The sequence below is a fragment of the Mytilus edulis genome, chromosome 11 (assembly GCF_963676685.1).
Source record: "Mytilus edulis chromosome 11, xbMytEdul2.2, whole genome shotgun sequence".
Lineage (NCBI taxonomy): Eukaryota > Metazoa > Mollusca > Bivalvia > Mytilida > Mytilidae > Mytilus > Mytilus edulis.
In genome coordinates, this window is record NC_092354.1 from 19,192,025 (window position 1) to 19,212,412 (window position 20,388).

Genomic DNA, 20,388 nt, shown 5'->3' on the forward strand with positions numbered 1-20,388 from the left:
ATCAATATGGTTAACAAACATAATGCCTGTCTTTTTTCGATGTTCAAAATATTGCATGCAAGTAAAATCAACCAACGTGTCATTTTGTGTACATTTTGTGTGCGTAAAATGTGTATAGATTTATTGATGAGTAACCCGCCTTTTCATTTTATAGATCGTACATCGAAGCTAGAAAAATGATAATTACACCACTGTATTCAGTATATTGAATTGTTTTGTTAGACATGAATAATATTTATAATAAAAATATATTTAAAAAGTTATACAATGAATCATGCTAAACTTTCAATGATTTTCTCGATAACACCTGATTAACAGACTTTTATAGCCAACCCGATTAACAGACCAACCGCCGATATAGCGGCACACTCAATATAGATTAACTGACCAATCTCTCGGTTAGCCGAGTGTCGGCCGTGGGGTTACGAATTTAAAAGGCAAGCAGGCCATTAATGTTATTGTGTCGTTACTTTCAAATACTTGATGTATTGAAATGTATTTAATTCATACTGTATTAATAGCTTGTATCAGAATTAAACTATGATACATATAAATATATTATGATCAAAAGATTTGTTGCACGAATACAAATAAACGAACCGTTATATATTATTATCTTTAAGTTTCTGTTTACAATTTTGTATCCTTATAACATGCGTTTCTCGTTTTTTTTTATATAGATTAGACCGTTGGTTTTCCCGTTTGAATGGTTTTACACTAGTAGTTTTGGGGCACTTTATAGCTTGTTGTTCGGTGTGAGCCAGTGCTCCGTGTTGAAGGCCGTACATTGACCTATAGTGGTTTACTTTTTTAAATTGTTATTTGGATGGAGAGTTGTCTCATTGGTACGGAAGCCGTAAGGGGACACACAAAACATTAGAAAATATTTTTTTTAATTCGAGATCACGATAAAACATTACCGTTTTACCGAGATCTCGATAAAAAATATATCGTTATCTCGAGAAAACGAAATTGTTATATCGAGATCTCGATAAAAAATATATCGTTATCTCGAGAAAACGAAACTGTTATATCGAGATCTCGGATTATTAAATCGTTATCTCGGTTTAATATATCGAGATCTCGATAAAAAATATATCGTTATCTCGAGGAAACGAAACTGTTATATCGAGATCTCGGATTATTATATCGTTATCTCGAGAAAACGAAACTTTAATATATCGTTATCTCGAGAAAACGAAACTGTTATATCGAGATCTCGGATTATTAAATCGTTATCTCGGTTTAATATATCGAGATCTCGATAAAAAATATATCGTTATCTCGAGAAAACGAAACTGTTATATCGAGATCTCGGATTATTATATCGTTATCTCGAGAAAACGAAACTTTAATATATCGTTATCTCGAGAAAACGAAACTGTTATATCGAGATCTCGGATTATTAAATCGTTATCTCGAGATAACGATATATTAAAGTTTCGTTTTCTCGAGATAACGATATAATAATCCGAGATCTCGATATAACAGTTTCGTTTTCTCGAGATAACGATATATTTTTTATCGAGATCTCGATATATTAAACCGAGATAACGATTTAATAATCCATGATCTCGATATAACAGTTTCGTTTTCTCGAGATAACGATATATTTTTTTTCGAGATCTCGATATATTAAACCGAGATAACGATTTAATAATCCGAGATCTCGATATAACAGTTTCGTTTTCTCGAGATAACGATATATTAAAGTTTCGTTTTCTCGAGATAACGATATATTAAAGTTTCGTTTTCTCGAGATAACGATATAATAATCCGAGATCTCGATATAACAGTTTCGTTTTCTCGAGATAACGATATATTTTTTATCGAGATCTCGATATAACAATTTCGTTTTCTCGAGATAACGATATATTTTTTATCGAGATCTCGATATATTAAACCGAGATAACGATTTAATAATCCGAGATCTCGATATAACAGTTTCGTTTTCTCGAGATAACGATATATTAAAGTTTCGTTTTCTCGAGATAACGATATAATAATCCGAGATCTCGATATAACAGTTTCGTTTTCTCGAGATAACGATATAGTTTTTATCGAGATCTCGATATAACAATTTCGTTTTCTCGAGATAACGATATATTTTTTATCGAGATCTCGGTAAAACGGTAATGTTTTATCGTGATCTCGAATTAAAAAAAATATTTTCTAATGTTTTGTGTGTCCCCTTACGGCTTCCGTACATTGGCACTCACGCCACATCTTCTTATATCTATATATGTACGTCCATTATAAAAAAAATCAATTTTTATTAAAGTCAATGCTACATTTATACGTGTTGATTTACAAATGTAGTCCAGTCTATTTATGAAACAATTGTTCATGCAGATTGTGGTAAAAGCATCAAACTTTGCAGAGTGTTAGTTGAGGTCATAACTAACATTTATAGCTATGGAATCAATTCATACAACCAAATGGTGGCTTTGGACGGCCATTTTGAAATCATGTCCAAAAAATCAATATATTTCTTTACCAATTTTGATATACTTTTATATTTTTTATGACAGAGAATATCAAATAAGGAATTTTGAAGTATTTAGTGGCCATCTTGAATGGTGGCCATTTTGGAAACGTAAATATCCAATATATCATTATTCGCTAACTTCAAAGTATTATTTGCATTTACAACTAGTTTTGTTAATCATTTATTTATGACTGTTGCTATTCATATAGGATGTATTCACCAAGTGCTCAAATACGGTATGGATATGTTAACAAATAAATGTATTTAAAGAAATACGCATATTCTTTTAATTGCAGTTTAGCATGTAGGGCTTAGTTACTTTTTTTCCCACCAAAATATGCGTATATACAATATGAGTTATGACCACTGTATGTTTAAAATCAATGTAGCTGCCGCGTGAGCTGAAAAAAAACCCTAATAAATAAATAGAATTCCATAACGCCAAGAGAAGAAAAAAGTGAGGATTTACAATGCCAAGCAAATACAAAAAGAGCAGACATAGACATTTGAGCTGGTAATCAGTCATTTTTTTTGTTCCAAGTTGATGAAGGCCATGTAATTGGAGAATCACAAGGCAAAAGGTAATAATCCCGTCAGATCAAAATACACTTTTGTCATAATGGCCAATCAGCGCATGATGGCGACCGTAAAATTTCTTGAGTGATGACCCTGATTTGATTTGATTTGATTGATTCATAGCCCTGTTTAAGCAACTTTTGAATAAGCAGTATTCCTCGTTCAATAAAGTCAACATAATTTGAGCTAGCTCTAGAGAAACGTATCAATTGAGACATATATGCTGATGCACTGGAAAGATTGATGTTCATGTGTGTATGTTGTCATACAATACTCAGTCTGGTAGTGGGCGGACCTTTAAAGCAATATCTGTATAGTGATCTATAGTATACAGATACAGCATAGCGATATCTGTAGGGCTGTATATGTATGGTAGGACACCAAATTGTAGGATAAAAACACGTTTCCCCACCAATTGATTTCATTTTTCCATTACAAATCAATTCCAAAAAATTTGTATCCCTCAAAAAAAAATCAAGAATCTTACATTAAATTCTCGGAAAAATGCGACAAAATAGGCGGTTTAATATGGAAATAACAAATGGAATTTACAGTGGCTGGATTCGTCTAGGCTTCATTCTTGTATTTTACCTAGTTTAAAAATTTATGCATAACTCATGAAATCGATCTGTTTTTATTCGTTGACAAAATAGTACCTGGACACCTTTAAATTTAACAACGATTTAAAACTTGTCAATATTAAGCCAAAAGTATTCGATAATAAACACATATGTTAGTCGTACGACACTAGGAAATTGAAGGGACCTGACAAAGTATACACGTTAGATAAAAACCCGCTTGATTAATTGCCAGTTCTGCAATTCAACTAAACACTTACTAGAATTGAAAGGTAAGCTTCTTTTTTTTTAAACTTTCAGCTGTAACATTCATGACTGTCGATACTAATTTCACATCAAAAAGCAGTTAGCCTCCATCTACAGTATATGTTGAATTTAGAAATATAAAATATAATATAACAGACCAAACTAAAGTGAAAATTATTCAATTTTTACAATTTGAGTTAAAGTATTTTGAAGTTTAAATTTTTATTTTATTTCTAAAATTTCTTCTTACATAAGTTACATTATTTTTGGAATGTTAATTTTTGATAAAAAAGAATGAGATATAACTTGAATATATTGTAACTGGACGTTATGTTGGTACTAATAGAAATGAAAGAAATTGTATTTTTTGTGATTTAGGAGTAATAGAGGATGAATTTCATTTTATTCTTCAATGTAGTAGATATACTGATTTGCGAAAAAAATATATAAAAAAATATTACTGGTCTAGGCCATCAACTTTTAAATTAATAGAATTATTGTCAGGTGAAAACACAAAACAGCTTTGTAACTTGGGAAAGTTTATACATTTCTCTTTTAAATTAAGAAACAGTTTATTGTAATAAAAGATATTTTGTATTGATGAAACTTCTGACGTCACCTATTGTTTATTATACATATTGTTTATATTGTTTGTAATATGCCATGTGTATACTTATAGGTTAGACAATACTTGATTATACTGATGAGCCGTAAGGCTCAAAGTTAATAAAGAATTTGAATATTTAAATTACGTAATTAAGACGGATAACAAAGAGACATGTAAACGCTAAATTATTGACTTTGGATTATGTACCTTACATGAAAATTAAGGCTTTTGTTAAATAACCTTTTACTATTACTCATGTGTGAAATTGTTTTTAACACCTGTCACCCATGACTGAATTATTGACCAACCAGTGAAAATAGGTTGTGGTCAAGGGAGCTTTACAAGGTAATTTTTTATTGGTGAAAACAGGAGAAAGTTAAGAAATCTGTGATCATGTGACCACGCCCGCATGGAAACAATTTATGTTTTCAACGGTCACTTTGATTACTGACTTTAAGAAATAAACATCTATATTTACTAGAACTTTCTCTTGTTTTACACCAGGTAAGTTGAATTATATTTTTTGTATTTTTGTTTATTTAAATTAAAGAGTTTTAATTACTTTATATTTTTGAAAAGCTAACTAAAGTTAAGATTCAGTTTATGAAATTCACTTAAATCAATTGTATATATTTTGTATATATTTTCTTTCGTTTCCATTGTGATTAATTACTTTTGTGTTGGTTACGCTTAGGACACGATACTTTTTATTTATGTAAACAATTGAGAAATGATTCAAGAATTTATTTTATACAAATCTATTCTATGTTTAGAAATATATAATTGATTTCAAAATAGTTATTTTCAAAAGATTAGAGAAAGTCCGGAAATATTTCATATTGTATCCGTATTAACTTTAAGTATTACAATGTCCAGGGGAGATAATTTGTAATTTTATTTGCCGGGAGAAATGTCTTGTTGAAAAACTTTAAAGCAATGATTATAGAGTTAAATCGAAAGCTAAATAACAAAGACATGAAACATTATTTTCTACTTTATTTATTCTGTAAGTTGTGTTATTATATTTTATATATATATTGTATATATTAAGTTCATAAAATAGGTTATTGCACAGGAGGTTGAAATCCTATCAATGAGGGTCTATAAATATGTCAACTCGACTATCACAGTAGAGCTTCTCTCGTAGAGAGAAGCGACAGGAATGCAACGCGTTTTTCAATTTTTTTTAACTTTTTTGAATCTGGGACTTTTTGATCGGAATAAACGCTATGCGTCAACTAATAAACATATTGTTACTTCAATTAACCACTTAAACTACTTTGCAGGTCACTAATTATTAATTTACAGCTTCTTTTTACGTCCTGACAGAATCCTTGTCATTATTTTTGGCCATGGGAGGAAGTCGAGGAAATTCCAATCAGCAGTGAATATATGTAAATGAGGTATAGTATTTCATTAAACAAACAGTCGAAATAAATTATACAAATTTATCAAGTACTTTCTCATAATTATTCCTAAAGTATTATGATGTCAAACTATTAAAAAATCCGTCCCTTCATTAAATTTAATTGTTCGCTTGGAAGTTCAAGGGAAACAACTCTTCTGTGTAAAAAGTTTACATGCGGGAAATTTAAATTTCACAATAATCTGAAGAATTCTTCTTTCTATTACTGTTTCAAGTGATCATGTCAAAGCAAATAGATACAGTTATATGGTAATACACGTTTTCATCAGTACCTTAAACCTGTAACCTGCCCAATTATATCCTTAATTAGAATTTCTAAGTGAAAACAAAAAAGGGGGAGCACAGACCAAAATAAGAAATTTGTAATTTTTTATTTATGTTCAGTATCAGTTCCAGCAGTGGATAGCTTGATTTGCACTTTTAAAAAAATGAAGGGGTCCTTATGTTAGAAATATTTGTAGAAAGGGGATGTAAACTAAATGATTATTTGGAAAAATATATTAGTACTTTGGAAAAAAATATGCCCAGGTTCTTGAAATTTTATCAATGGATGTGTCAAAAAAAATTGAAAAGATTTCAACAACTAATGATTTATGGTTTTAGAAAAATAATTAATAATTAATTAAATACATATTACAGATGGTGCAATAATAATCATTCATTTTGGTTAGGACAAATAAAAATATATGGGGTGAGTTTTCAGTTACCCTATACTTTTTAGTCTTAAAATTACTAATTGCCTACCCTACAGATTTTTCTGTCATTTTTCATTAAGCACCGTTAAAGTAAGAATGTTGTTCTTATAGACCCAATGTAAAAAAGGCTTTAAAAATTCTCTTCATGTAACTTTCTTTTTTTAGATGTAACTGAATGCACACATAAATTTTATTTTGCCTTATTTCATTAGTTCATGAAGTCTAATCAAATTTATATTTATGTCTGTTAAATCTTGAAATGATGGATCATTCCTGTTAGTGTATTCTTTAATTTTTTCACACATCAAACTTTATTTGTATAAAAACAATGGCTATTATGTAATAATTACTTGCTTACTGTTGTCTGGAAATTGCTTTCAGATATACTTTTGACTGTTCTGTAATATTTGCAGGTATTTTTTTTTATTCTAGCCCCCACTCCTTATTCTCCATTCTGTAAACCCCACCCACATCTGAGTGGATATGTACTTATGTACTTTCATCTTACCTACTTTTGCTTTTTTATTGACAAATAACCTTAGGTTATGAATTTGCAAGTTAGTCATTTCATCTTATGGAAAAAAAAACATACTTTGAATCAAATAAATTAAGGATACCTCTTGTTTGCATAGAAACAGAATTTCATTTTTTTTATAAACTATTTCTATATATTAATAATAAGGAAGCAATAGTAAAAATATTTGATCTTCTACCCACCTACCCTATTATTTGGTATGTAGCAGTAAACTCAATTTTTGGTCTAAATACTTGGCAGTTTTTAGCAGTTTCTTTTGACATACCACCACATGCATGAATGCTTGGTCATAACATAAACAGATATATTGTAGTGTGCTTGCTCGTCAACAATTTTAAATATTGTAGGACGACTGTCTTCCATAATAATCTGTAATAGACTAGTGATAAGAAGATGGGCCTGTGTCCATGATCATTCAAAACTTTTTAACTAATCACCAGATTAGATTTTTATTGGGTATTCTGTTTACTTAGACTAGTTTAAATTACCAGTTTATAAATATAATTAACAGCTGCAAGTATACAAGATATCTTTCGGGTAAACTCAACTCAAACCAATGTATTAGATTAAATAATCTGCCTTTTGACCACAATTGTAGCTTAGTTCTCGTATGAAGCATGCATGCAACAATTCTTGTGAACTATACAAATAGTCAAAACATACAATATTTCTGCGACCTTGTTAGAAGACCAAACCTTTGAATTACTTACCAGATTATATTTATTCACCAAGATATAAAGCATAATATAAATAAAATGTTGACATATGTCTATGACCATGTATGCAGAATGACTTTCATAAAGTATCACACCATTCATGTAACAATATATGGTGTACACTACAAATCAAGGGTTGACCTATCAGTGGCAGATCTAGAACTTTTCATAAGGGGGGGGGGGGGGGGGGCCCGCTGACTGACCTAAGGGGGAGCCCGCTCCAGTCATGCTTCAGTGATTCCCTATATAATCAACCAAATTTTTCCCACGAAAGGGGGGGCCCCCTGGATCCGCCTATGCCTATGACCTTGTATATAGACCAACTTTTTAATTATGAGGCTTTCTATACCAATATCAAAATAGAATAAGATTTGAAAGCCTATAAATATAAATAGCACCACTGGTATAAGAGTCAATGCAAATTATCTACATGTCTCTCATTAATAGCATACCACAAAAATAATCTTGAGAGTATAATCTGTAAGTTTTTTAAACCAAAACCAATATGAATCTCCTGCAACTCTGTTACAAGCAAGATTTAGAAAAGGCCACTATTGAAAATGGACCAAATCTTAAATTCTGTAGTCTCAACACTGAAAATGGTCAACAGACAGACTGACCACTGCAATAACCAGAGAACCTGTTATTTTCAATTCAAATAGAGGACACACTTAATTGAATTATTAATCTCTGTATGGAATAAGCTTATATGCAAAGGGTCTGTAAGCAGAAAAAAAATGAAATACATATCTATCCATGTTTATGTAAGTTTCCTTTCTACATTCAAGTTTGATTGTCCCTTTCAAGTCGGTTTTACCTTTCTTTTATCATTATAAAATTATGTACTTAATATCAATTGAAAACTGCATGAAACTGAAAAAAATAACTCTATTTTCATCATGTTGGTTGATGGCGTCATGGGGTATAATTTTAACAGAAACTTAACTCTGTGGTGAAGGCTGAAGGCTGTACTTTGACCTATAATTATCAACTTTTTATATATTGTGACTTTGATGGAGCGTTGTCTCATTGGCACTCATACCACATCTTCTTATTTATACGATTAGATGTTCTAAATACGATTCTGATCAGTCTATAGAAGGGAAGATTTTTAAAGCAACTTATGTGGATAGCAATATGTCAGTCAAAATGGTTGTCTGTTTTCAATTACAAACTACACTACAATTACACTACAGTGGAAGGAAATTACAGTAGCAGTTAAATTAAGGGTTACCAGCAATCAAACAATAAGTAATTGATGGATGGATGGATGGATGGTTGTTTAACGTCCAGTGGCAAGTCAGATGCATATTCAGGATGAGAACATGATAATGATTAATGAATATTAACCCTGCTTTGTACTCGACCGACACACTGACCTGGATTTTTAACATGCTAGCTCACAAGGTAACAGTTCGCAGGAATATATGTCACTTACCCAGACACATTATTCTGACTGAACAGTCCGGGCCGAACAGTCTTTGCTCTAACTCCTTATTGCCGCGTGCTTGGCGAAGAAGCAGCAAATACCAATTTTCAAGTCTTTGGTTTGACCCCGCCGAGGGTGGAACCCACAACCTACCGCACTCGAGGCGACCACACTAACCATTACATCACCGAGGCGGTGTAAAGAATTGAATATAAATCTTCTCATTCTAAAGGTCAAATACAAAAGCTTGAAATGAAATTGGAAGCAATTTTTTTTTATTTAGAATATCAATAAACTGCATGTCCCACTTGTTTCTATAGATGTCCCAGTGTTCATGTGATGAAATATTGAAACGTCTCACTGAAATAATAAGAAAACTATATATTGTCAAATGAATAATTAGAAAAAAAATTGTAAAACTGTTTGCTTTTATCATTTAAAACTATAACAGCTACGTATGATGAATAATGCAGATCCGGAAATTTATAATTAATTTACTGTGTGGACACAGACATGCATGGATAGTATCCAGCATTCAAGACCAATACTGGTCTGGACCTGCGTCACTGCATATATTTGCTCTACAGAAAATCTAAAACAATTCCTTCAATAGAAACCAAAAAATTTTGTCTAAAAATTTTCCTTGTACAATAAGTGGCTAAATTTCAAACTTTCGGCAAACAGGAAGTGGCTGCACCACAGATCTTTAAATTTCTTACACCCTACAACTCAACATAGTCAAGCTCTGTTCCAAATATAAAATCATTCCCTTTCATAGAAGCCAAGAAAACTTTGACGAAAAATTTTCCTTTGCTGAACATTATTGCTGTTTACAGTTTATCTCTATCTATAATAATATTCAAGATAATAACCAAAAACAGCAAAATTTCCATAAAATTACCAATTCAGGGGCAGCAACCCATCAACGGGTTGTCCGATTCATCTGAAAATTTCTGGGCAGATAGATCTTGACCTGATAAACAATTTTACCCCATGTCAGATTTGCTCTAAATGCTTTGGTTTTTGAGTTATAAGCCAAAAACTGCATTTTACCCCTATGTTCTATTTTTAGCCATGGCGGCCATCTTGGTTGGTTGGCGGGGTCACCGGACACATTTTTTAAACTAGATACCCCAATGATGATTGTGGCCAAGTTTGATTAAATTTGGATTAGTAGTTTCAGAGGAGAAGATTTTTGTAAAAGTTAACGACGACGGACGCAGGACGACGACGGACGCCGGACGACGGACGCCGGACGCAAAGTGATGGGAAAAGCTCACTTGGCCCTTCGGGCCAGGTGAGCTAAAAATATCTAGAAAACACAAATTTGTAAAGTGAAATTTTTGTCATTTAATTGTTCAAATCAGGGGACCTCATATGCATATTTCAGTTCATTCAATTAACAAACATTGAGCCATTCTGTTTTTGTTAGATGTATTTCTATCCATCTGATGAGTTGAGCCTTTTTCAACTGATTTTTATAGTTCGTTCTTATATGTTGTATTGTTACACCACTGTCCCAGTGTTGGGATCCCGCTTACATGTTTAACCCGCCACATTATTTATGTATGTGCCTGTCCCAAGTCAGGAGCCTGTAATTTAGTGGTTGTCGTTTGTTACTGTGTCACATATTTTTTTCTTTCATTTATTTGTACATTAATAAGGCAGTTAGTTTTCTCGTTAGAATTGTTTTACATTTTTCATTCCAGGGCCTTTTATAGCTGACTATGCGGTATGGGCTTTGCTCAATATTGAAGACCGTACAGTGACCTATAGTTGTTAATTTCTGTGTCCTTTGGTCTCTTGTGTAGAGTTGTCTCATTGGCAATTACACCACATCTTCTTTTTTATTATGTATTTTGTTCAATTGCCATTTTAAGTTAAGCCATTTTCAATTATCATTTTACAGTGTGCCTTTTCGTGTTGTAGTTTTATACTGCTGTATTGGCAATTGGTAAAATATTCAAACCAACTGCATATCATATGCACCTGTCATAACCCAGGAACCTGTTGTTCAGTGTTTGTCATTGGTAGTTTGTTAGGTGTTTCTTGTTTCTAGTTTTGTAAATACAATGTAGATTAGACAATTTATTTTCCTGTTTGAATTGAGTTACACTGGTCATTTTGGGGCCCTTTATAGCTTGCTGTTCTGTCTTATGTAAGGCTCTGTGTTGAAGGCTGTACTGTGACCTATAATTGTTCACTTTTAATACATTGTGATTTGGATGGAAAGTTGTCTCATTGGCACACACACACACCAGATCTTATTCATGTAGAAATAAAAATAAAAGTGTGAACCCACAAATGCCTTTGACTATGCTCCTGTAAGATTGTGGATATTTCATTATTCTTTCCCATGTAACTTAGTAGCCCGGGGTGTGATGCCTTGAATATACAATGTATGACTGAAGATTATGCTAATAGATTTGGAGGTGAATGAAATGTTGGGTGACCAGGGTCATGGTGACAAATTCTTCAATGAACTTTATTTTTCAGGATGCTATCAAAAATGAGATATCCGCTCTGAATGGTTATCAGTGTTCGAGTAAAGTTGAGATTGACGACCACTTGCCACATGTATACTCTGCTGATCAAGGCAAAAGGATAATAAAAGATAAAAGCCAAGCTGGGTACTGAACACAATATAAAGGACACATTTCTATCATATAGTTTGTAAAACAAATTTATAATTTTTAGGGTGCATTGGGTGATTATATGTGTGATATCAAGTTTTTAAAAAGGCACCAACCATTCATCTTTAGAGGGGTGGGAAACCTTTATTTTCTCAGAACAAACTTTTTTATGTTTTAAAGGAACAAACTAATGTTTTATAGCATACAGAAACAACAAATATTTTTCTGAAACATAATGTATTTTTTTTGTACTTCTAACTGTTTAAGTGACCGGTCAAAATTTCTCAATGCATAAGACCAATGAAAATATGCATGGGACATAGATTTTTTTTATTGAAACAAATCATTTTCTTGACTTGCAAGACACAAGACAAGTCACACATACTTAGAAGTTACAGTTTGTTTGGTATTTTGGTTATGGCTGTTTATAGTTTAGAATTAGGCTATGATTTAATTTTAGTAGGGGGGAGGGGGGGGGACTATATTTTGGGCTGCCTTTTTCTAGTTGCAATCTCTGTCTAACATTTTTATTTTTTTTCACTATATGTGTGATATTTGGTCCCGTCTCTTTTTTATAACTTAATCCTGGATTGATTTGTCCAGCTGCTCCTCCTGCTTTTCACTCAAAACTTTGATCCTGTCCTGCCTTTTTTTAAATTGTATCCTAGCACGGGTTCAATGTCTTGATAAATTTGTACCGGGTTTAATGTTCAGTTTTTATATCCCCTCCCGTAAAACTTTTTTTTTTAACAAATTTCAGAAATTATCAAACATTTTTTCAAAAAAAAAAAAACACCCAACTTTCATTCAAAAGATGAATGATCAGTGCCTTAATTTAATTCACAATCTTTATAATAAGAGGACCACCATGCCAAGAATACATCCAATCCTCATTCATGGCATACTATCAGAAAAATGCGCCAATTTTTTTTCATCAAATTTTATCAATAATTTTAATTCATACGTGAATAAAATAGAATAAAACTCGAGATATTAGGCCACAATTAAAAATATTTCAGTTTGCCCAAACCCGACCCATGTTGACTGGGTGTGGGTAGGTAGGTAGGCAAATTTTTTTTTTTTTTTATCCGAATTTGCATGAAAATATTAAAAGATCTTAAAACAGTATATTTTTTTTTTCTCTGTCAAACCTTTGTAGAGACAACCAAAAGCCATGAATTTAAAACCTCTATAAATAAATTAGTCTACTATATGATTTGTATCCTGATATGTTTATAACCCTGACAATTGCTAACTGTGTGAAAGGGCTGTTGGATTTGTGAAGTGATTTTCAACAGTTCCATCAACACGATGTTTGTGTAAAAAAAATATCAGCTGATAATGTAATGATTAAATTTGTTTGCAGTTTTTAAATCCTATTTCTATTAAAATAGATTAAATGTCCTAAAATATTTATATGAATTATTATCTACCATCCTTAGTTTGTGTCTTTTTTATGTTTTGAAAACAAATTTATATTTTACAATATCACACAGGTAAACTAATTTGGCTATAAATAGACCAAAGCATGTTCTGTAGAATCTCCAAACTAAAAACGTATTTGTTATAATTTTATTTTCTTTAAATAATCAAGTTTAAATTTTTGAAAATAATCATTATTGATAAAATATAATTGCATAAAGTTAACGTTTTCTGAAGACTATATTTTTAGGTCATGGTTCTAGAGGCTTCCTCACAAGTGGCCCAAGACCACAATTAATGACCCCGCTTTTCGTTGTTCACGAATATAGTTCCCTTTAATTTAAGTGTATTTCTTCTTTAATTTTTTTCTTTCCTTTTCTCAAACATTTCTTAGCTTTTATAAGGTGGAAATGAAAGAAGAGAGGTGAAATAATTTTTTAGATGTTTTATTTTAACTGATTTTGATATGGAAAGAGTGATTAGGGCAGGTGCAAAAAGGTGATATTTACAGTTTTCGGAACATCTCTTGACTTGTCCATAGGGGTATGGATGTGTATTGGCTAAATTTGTAAGTTGTAAACATGCAATGTTTCTGAAACTTGGACATATTTTTGGACTTGTACTGTACATTACACACACAAAAGATCTGCCAAAAAGAACAGTTCAATTTTTTTTTATGAGACAAAACGTTATAAAGAAATGATAGAGGAATTAATTGTGGTCTCGGGCCAAGTTGTATAAAAATCCAATATGGCGTCCATAACATGTTTTTACTTTTGCACATGTGAACAAATATTTCTGACAAAAGTCAGATTTCTCTTGTCAAAAGGGATTTATATTTATATTGCAATAAATTATTCAGAAGGATCTACATTCAATTAAGATTATATTTCTGATTCTGTGAGCAATTATAGTTTTATCAAATTCTCCCAAACAGCAACGTGCTGACTGTCTAATGAGACTTGTAAATTTGAACTATTTGAATAAAAGGGCATCTAATTTACATGATAAAGGAAGATTATAATTAAAGACAACAATTTATCAAGAAATAATTCCTTTTTATTCAGTAAAAACAAAATCTTCTTGCATGATTGTAAATTTGCAACTTCCGGATCCATTTCCTGTCAGAATAACTTTGAAAATATTCGATTGCACGTAGTTTTGAACAAATCTACCTGAATATTCTTATCAGATATTCGATAACACGATGAAATTAACATTGAGCATATAGGTAAGGGTTTGGTAGTACAAACAACTACAGCGTAAAAAAACTGTGCCACTTCAAATTTTTTACTTCTTTACGTTCGTTAAATCAGAAGATAAAAACAGAACATCGAATATCGATTAACTGCGTCTCTTATACGCTTTCTTTTAATCTTATTCACAGTTACTTTCAAACGCAAAGATGACAAATATTAAGTTTCGTACGATGACGGAGCGGACCCAAAATAAATCCGAAAAAAAAAATTCTTCCAAAAAACGTCAAAAAAAGAATTTGAGTCGGCGGGTTTATTTTGGGTCGGTCGCGTTTGGGCAAACATACAATCTTTTTATTTTGGCCTATAATATTTTTTCTGTTTTATTTATGCTTTTTCATGTTGAGATGAAGTAACAATCTCTCGAACAATCTTTATGCCTCAAGGACCCCGAGGCAAACAGGGCATACGACCAAAAATAACTTGCGCCAAATTTTCAGAGCTTTTATGTTTTACTTTTATCACGCATTTTTACTAATTGCTGATGAAATATACTCATACTTTACAATACTTGTCTTCCCTGTTCCACACATGCCTGTAATTAGCAAATTATGGCCCTCTCTTGCTTTGGCGAACGAAAATTCTCGTCTATTGTCCATTTTGACAGCTCTGGTAGAAAGAAATAATTTTGCGGGAAAGAAACCGGAAGTTCATGATGGTTCAAAAGTTCAAAAGTTCAATGTTCTAATGTTTATTCATGAGATAGTCGATCGATATTCACTGCTGATTGGAATTTCCTCGACTTCCTCCCATGGCCAAAAATAATGACAAGGATTCTGTCAGGACGTAAAAAGAAGCTGTAAATTAATAATTAGTGACCTGCAAAGTAGTTTAAGTGGTTAATTGAAGTAACAATATGTTTATTAGTTGACGCATAGCGTTTATTCCGATCAAAAAGTCCCAGATTCAAAAAAGTTAAAAAAAATTGAAAAACGCGTTGCATTCCTGTCGCTTCTCTCTACGAGAGAAGCTCTACTGTGATAGTCGAGTTGACATATTTATAGACCCTCATTGATAGGATTTCAACCTCCTGTGGTTATTGTAAGCGACACTTGTCCGCAGGATTGGGCTATTCCAGAAATAATCCATACCCCCCCTATAGAAGGTACATGGGGTTCAGAAAAAAATCCATGGAAAATTTGGGATGTGGTTCAGAAAAAAATCTGGAATTCCATGTCGGTCCTATAGAAGGCAAAAAGATAAATTAAAATATTCCATGGAAAATTATGCTGTTGTTATTAGAAAATTTCTGGAAATCCAGAGCATCCTATAGAAGGCAACAATAAAAGTTTAAAAATTCCATGGAAAATCTGGATTCTAGTCGCTTTCAGTAAACTTAAGATAAATTTGTGCTTGTATGTATATCTGTAGTTCATTAGGTAATTCTAAAGCCCTATGTATCTTTACAAACAATGTACCAGAAATTTAAAGTGGTTTAATAGGTTTTTGCTCGTTGTTGAAGGCTGTACGATATTCTTAAGTGGTTAATTTTGTATCTTTTGATCTCTGGTGGGGAGTTAGTACAAATAATTATGATGTCTAGGAAAGCTATTTTAAGCTTTTGCTTTGACGCCTTCCAGTGGATCAAAAGATGTGAAAATTGAAAAATACCCACAGCAGATGGCATGATTATCTTAACTATTGGAGAGTAGTCTTATTGGCAATTTGGAAATGATACCACATTTTATTATTTTAATACTACATGTATAAAGTGTGTCCATACATGTTGTAAGCCAGAGTTGTCAGTACTGAACTTAAGTTTGAGAGTTGTAAATTTGAAATTGTTTGCAATAGGACCTAAAAAAAAAACAAATGTACATTTGTTCATGTACCTCAGCTTCTAACATAACATTCAGGGGATATGATATACATGTAGATATTGATAGTGATAATACTTCAAAAGAAATGCATACTTTCAACACCACATGACATGTTTACTATTAATCTTATTGGGACAATTCACAACTTCTAATTGGAGATCGAGATAATAATATTTCCCCCTCTTTTCTTTTACCATGGAAGTTACATGTACATGCATGTATATCAGTATATTGGTATTATAGAACTTGTTTGCTTTTTTGCATTTTCATAAAACATATGTTATACATGGCATAAGGGAAAAAATTCTCAGAAAATAAATGCCTGTGATTAAAAAAAATATTTTGAAACTTGCATTTCTAGAACTAAGTGAAATTAAATTGATATGAATACTGTGTATATTATAATTTATTCATGACAAAAATGATAAAAAAAACCTTTATAAACATGACAAATGGTTCTAACATCCAAATTCCACTAATTATATTTAACTTTTGATTTTGTAATCAAACTTGATTATAGACCCATAGTTATCTTTTTGTTTCAAGTTTGTTTTTTATTGTGAAGGAGTCATATTTTAATGCAGCTATAAGGTTTATGATAAAAAATGCAAAACATCCATACTAAGAAATGAAGAATCAAAAGAAATGACTAAGTAAAAATACTGGATGTTGATAACAAATCAAGATTTTTACAACTATTTACAAGTCAGTGTTTTAATGGTTTTAAAATAAAAACAAAATCATAGTTCACTATCTGGATTTATAGGGTTTTATTTATGTTCTCTACAAGTATGTTTGTATTGAAATTTGTGAGGACCTACTGCTTTTCATAGTTGTTGAGGTTGAAGATTATTTTATCTAGCCATCTAGTTGACAAGCAATCAGTAATTAAAAAGCTTTAAAGAAGTCCCACTGTGAACACATGGCCATTTCTGTGGACTTTAATTATATCATAATATACTACATGCAATTACTTGAACCACATGTTATAAGACAAAGGAAATAAATACTAGGAACTATGTATCCACAATCCCTTGCTCTGCAAAAATAAATATTTAGTCTCAGTTTTAAAATTAGAAAAGTTTATTTTTTTATTATTTAAATTGTTATTTTTTTCCTTTTATTTATCAATCATTATAATAAATTGACTCTATTTGTCTAAGTGGATTAATATGATTACATCTATTATATGAATATGTTTTGAATATATATACATAATGTATCATCTTTCAGTTCCATAACTTATCTTAACTTTAAAAATGTTAAACATGATATACATACATTTAAAAAATCAAATGTCATTCATATTATACAAATTTAGAGTTTAACAATTGTTTAAAAGTTTTGTAATTTTCTTTAATTTCATGATGTTTTAGGATATTATAACATGTAAAGAAATACAGGAATTTGAAAACAATAAGAAATTATATAAATCGTTCCTCAAAGAAGGATTGTTAGATGTCTAGATTTGGCGACTTTAGTTGCAGGCGACAAATAGAAAATTGTAAAACTGCATGTACAGGAAATTATATGAGATTAGAGACACATTTATTTTGTAATGTATTGTGAACTAATTTATAATTTTTTTAAAAACCATTTGTATTTGGAGAAAACATTTTCAAATTGAGAACATTAAAGGAGTAGGTCCGGTAAGGGCCGATTTTGGCCCCAAATTTCAGTTTCATCTAACGAGATATTTAGGACACTTTTTAAACACTTAAGTGTCTATTTCAATTGATTCGATTAGTTTATGTAAAAGATTTTAACTGTTCAGTCATTAAAAACGCTCCGATTGAAGCTTAAATATGTAAAAATCTAACAAATATGCCAAAAAACGTCACTTTTCAGATGGTTTTCGTCAAACATGAAAGTGGCCGCATCCGTGTTCATCCTCAACCTTTATATATGTTATGTATTATCATCAAATACAACTTACATTTCAATATTATGAATGAACACGAATGCGGCCACTTTCATTTAAGACGGAAACTGTCTAAAATTTAACTAAAATGCTATAATTGTGAAGATTTCAGTAATTTAGCATGACTTTATTGATGCTAGTACACGATATATGTACATTGTATTGTCAAAAACAGCACATATTTATGTAGCAGAAGCATTCTACTTTCCAAAAAATAGCTAAAAGATTACATTTTCACAATTTTGCAAAGCTGCTTAATTTTGGAGCCAAAAAGGGGTCTTACTGAACCTACTCCTTTGATAACTTCTCAAATTTCATTCCAGTATACAATTTTTTTTTGTAGAAAATCAGTCATTTCTTATTCAAATTTATATTGAAGATTTTATAATATAAATATAAAGATAACATACATACTAAACACAAATTTTGTTTTACAAAAAAAAAGGGGGGGGGGGGGGGATGTCTGGAGCTTATAAAACTAGCTGATTTTGATAACCAATATAACAATCTATTTATGTTGAACAATACTTTTACAATATATAGTACACATGTGGTCATTTCTGGTCAGTCATCTAAGATGTCATGGTAATCAGAAGATTTCCTGTGGTGATGTCAAATAAACAAGTTTGAAATTAATGATTTGTCAATGAGCTGTTAATTGGTTAATGTTCTGGCTATTTTGCTGAAGAAACTCAAAATTGGTGTTTGTCCTATAACTGATGTATACAGCTTGAAAATCAGAGCTCAGATAGGGTTTTTGTCCAAACAATAGATATCAGAAAATAATGTTATAATAGGCACCAATTTTGATTTGAATTATCATTAATAAATGGTAGTGAAGTTACAATAAAACTATAAGAAGAAAAAAATATTTCCTTATTTTAAGCCACTGGAAAACATTTGGTCATAATGTAACTGTTTTGAGTTGTAAATACCTTTTCAATTTTTAAAAGGCTTTGTTTCATTCTTGGAAAAGTTTTTTTTTTCTTTAATGAAGTAAAGTGTATATGAATTTGCATTTCAAAATCTTCATTAGCGGATCCAGAAATTTTCATAAGTGGGGGCCAGTCAAGTTCATCAAATGTTATATAACAAAACACAAACACACATGACAAGATGAGATGAAAATATGAAATGAAATAAAATAAACAGTATAGTAGCGAATTCGAAGAGTGGTGATTAACCAGGAAGACTCACTTGAAAAGTTAAAACCGTGATAAATTTGCACAGCTTTTTCAACTTACATGCATTTTTAATTTTTAACTGAAATAGTTTTTTTAAATTTTAGTATGCTACATTTGTGCAAGAAAAAAGTATCCAAATATTGTGTTCGAAAATTTGCCAAAGAACTACACTGCAAAGTGTAATGAAATTCATCACCAATCTCGTTACAATGACATAATTAAGTGACAATATCTAAGGTTTGCTCAATCTTATTCCATCTACCAGTTTCGATGGGTAACTTATGGTTACCCGTTCGAAATCTACAATATGTTATTTTATCTTTATCACTTAAAATATTCAGATATTCCACAAATTCAAAATTTTGTTTTAAACAATTTGGAGGCCAAACCACTTAGAACAAAATTTCCTTGTGACAACCATATATTGCTATATTCACATTTATCTAAAATGTATCTTTAACGTATTTCAACCAATCTGACCTAAATTGGTTGTCACAATTCTTCAAGAACATGTATTTGTATAATATTTAAGCAATCCTGTTATCATCCCCATTAACCATTTTTGACCAAAAATTAACCATACACAGCTGTATATACAACTGTACCGGTATAAAGACATGGGATAAATACCAAGTTCACCATAAATCATAAATTTAGGTGTTGACTTCTTAAGGTTTAATAATACATGTAGTTTACAAAATTTTAAGTGCACTTTTTCCATAATATCAGTATTACTGAAACCCCAAATCTCACACCCATACAGGAGGATTGGCATCACAATTTTATCAAATAGATCATATTGTGATTTCAGACAAGTTGTGCAACCTCACCTTTTTCAATACTTCATACATTGCTT

General features: G+C 31.2%; 2 long non-coding RNA genes across 2 annotated transcripts; one reads left to right on the plus strand and one right to left on the minus strand.

Annotated features, from left to right (window-relative positions):
- Positions 1–5,570: 5,570 nt before the first annotated feature.
- On the plus strand, positions 5,571–12,918 carry LOC139495269 (uncharacterized). Its single transcript, XR_011657301.1, has 2 exons — positions 5,571–5,898; positions 11,793–12,918. It is a non-coding gene; the product is annotated as an uncharacterized lncRNA (long non-coding RNA).
- On the minus strand, positions 9,550–15,646 carry LOC139495268 (uncharacterized). The gene is made up of 2 exons (XR_011657300.1): positions 15,109–15,646; positions 9,550–9,656 (listed from the first exon to the last, which is right to left on the minus strand). It is a non-coding gene; the product is annotated as an uncharacterized lncRNA (long non-coding RNA).
- Positions 15,647–20,388: the final 4,742 nt, after the last annotated feature.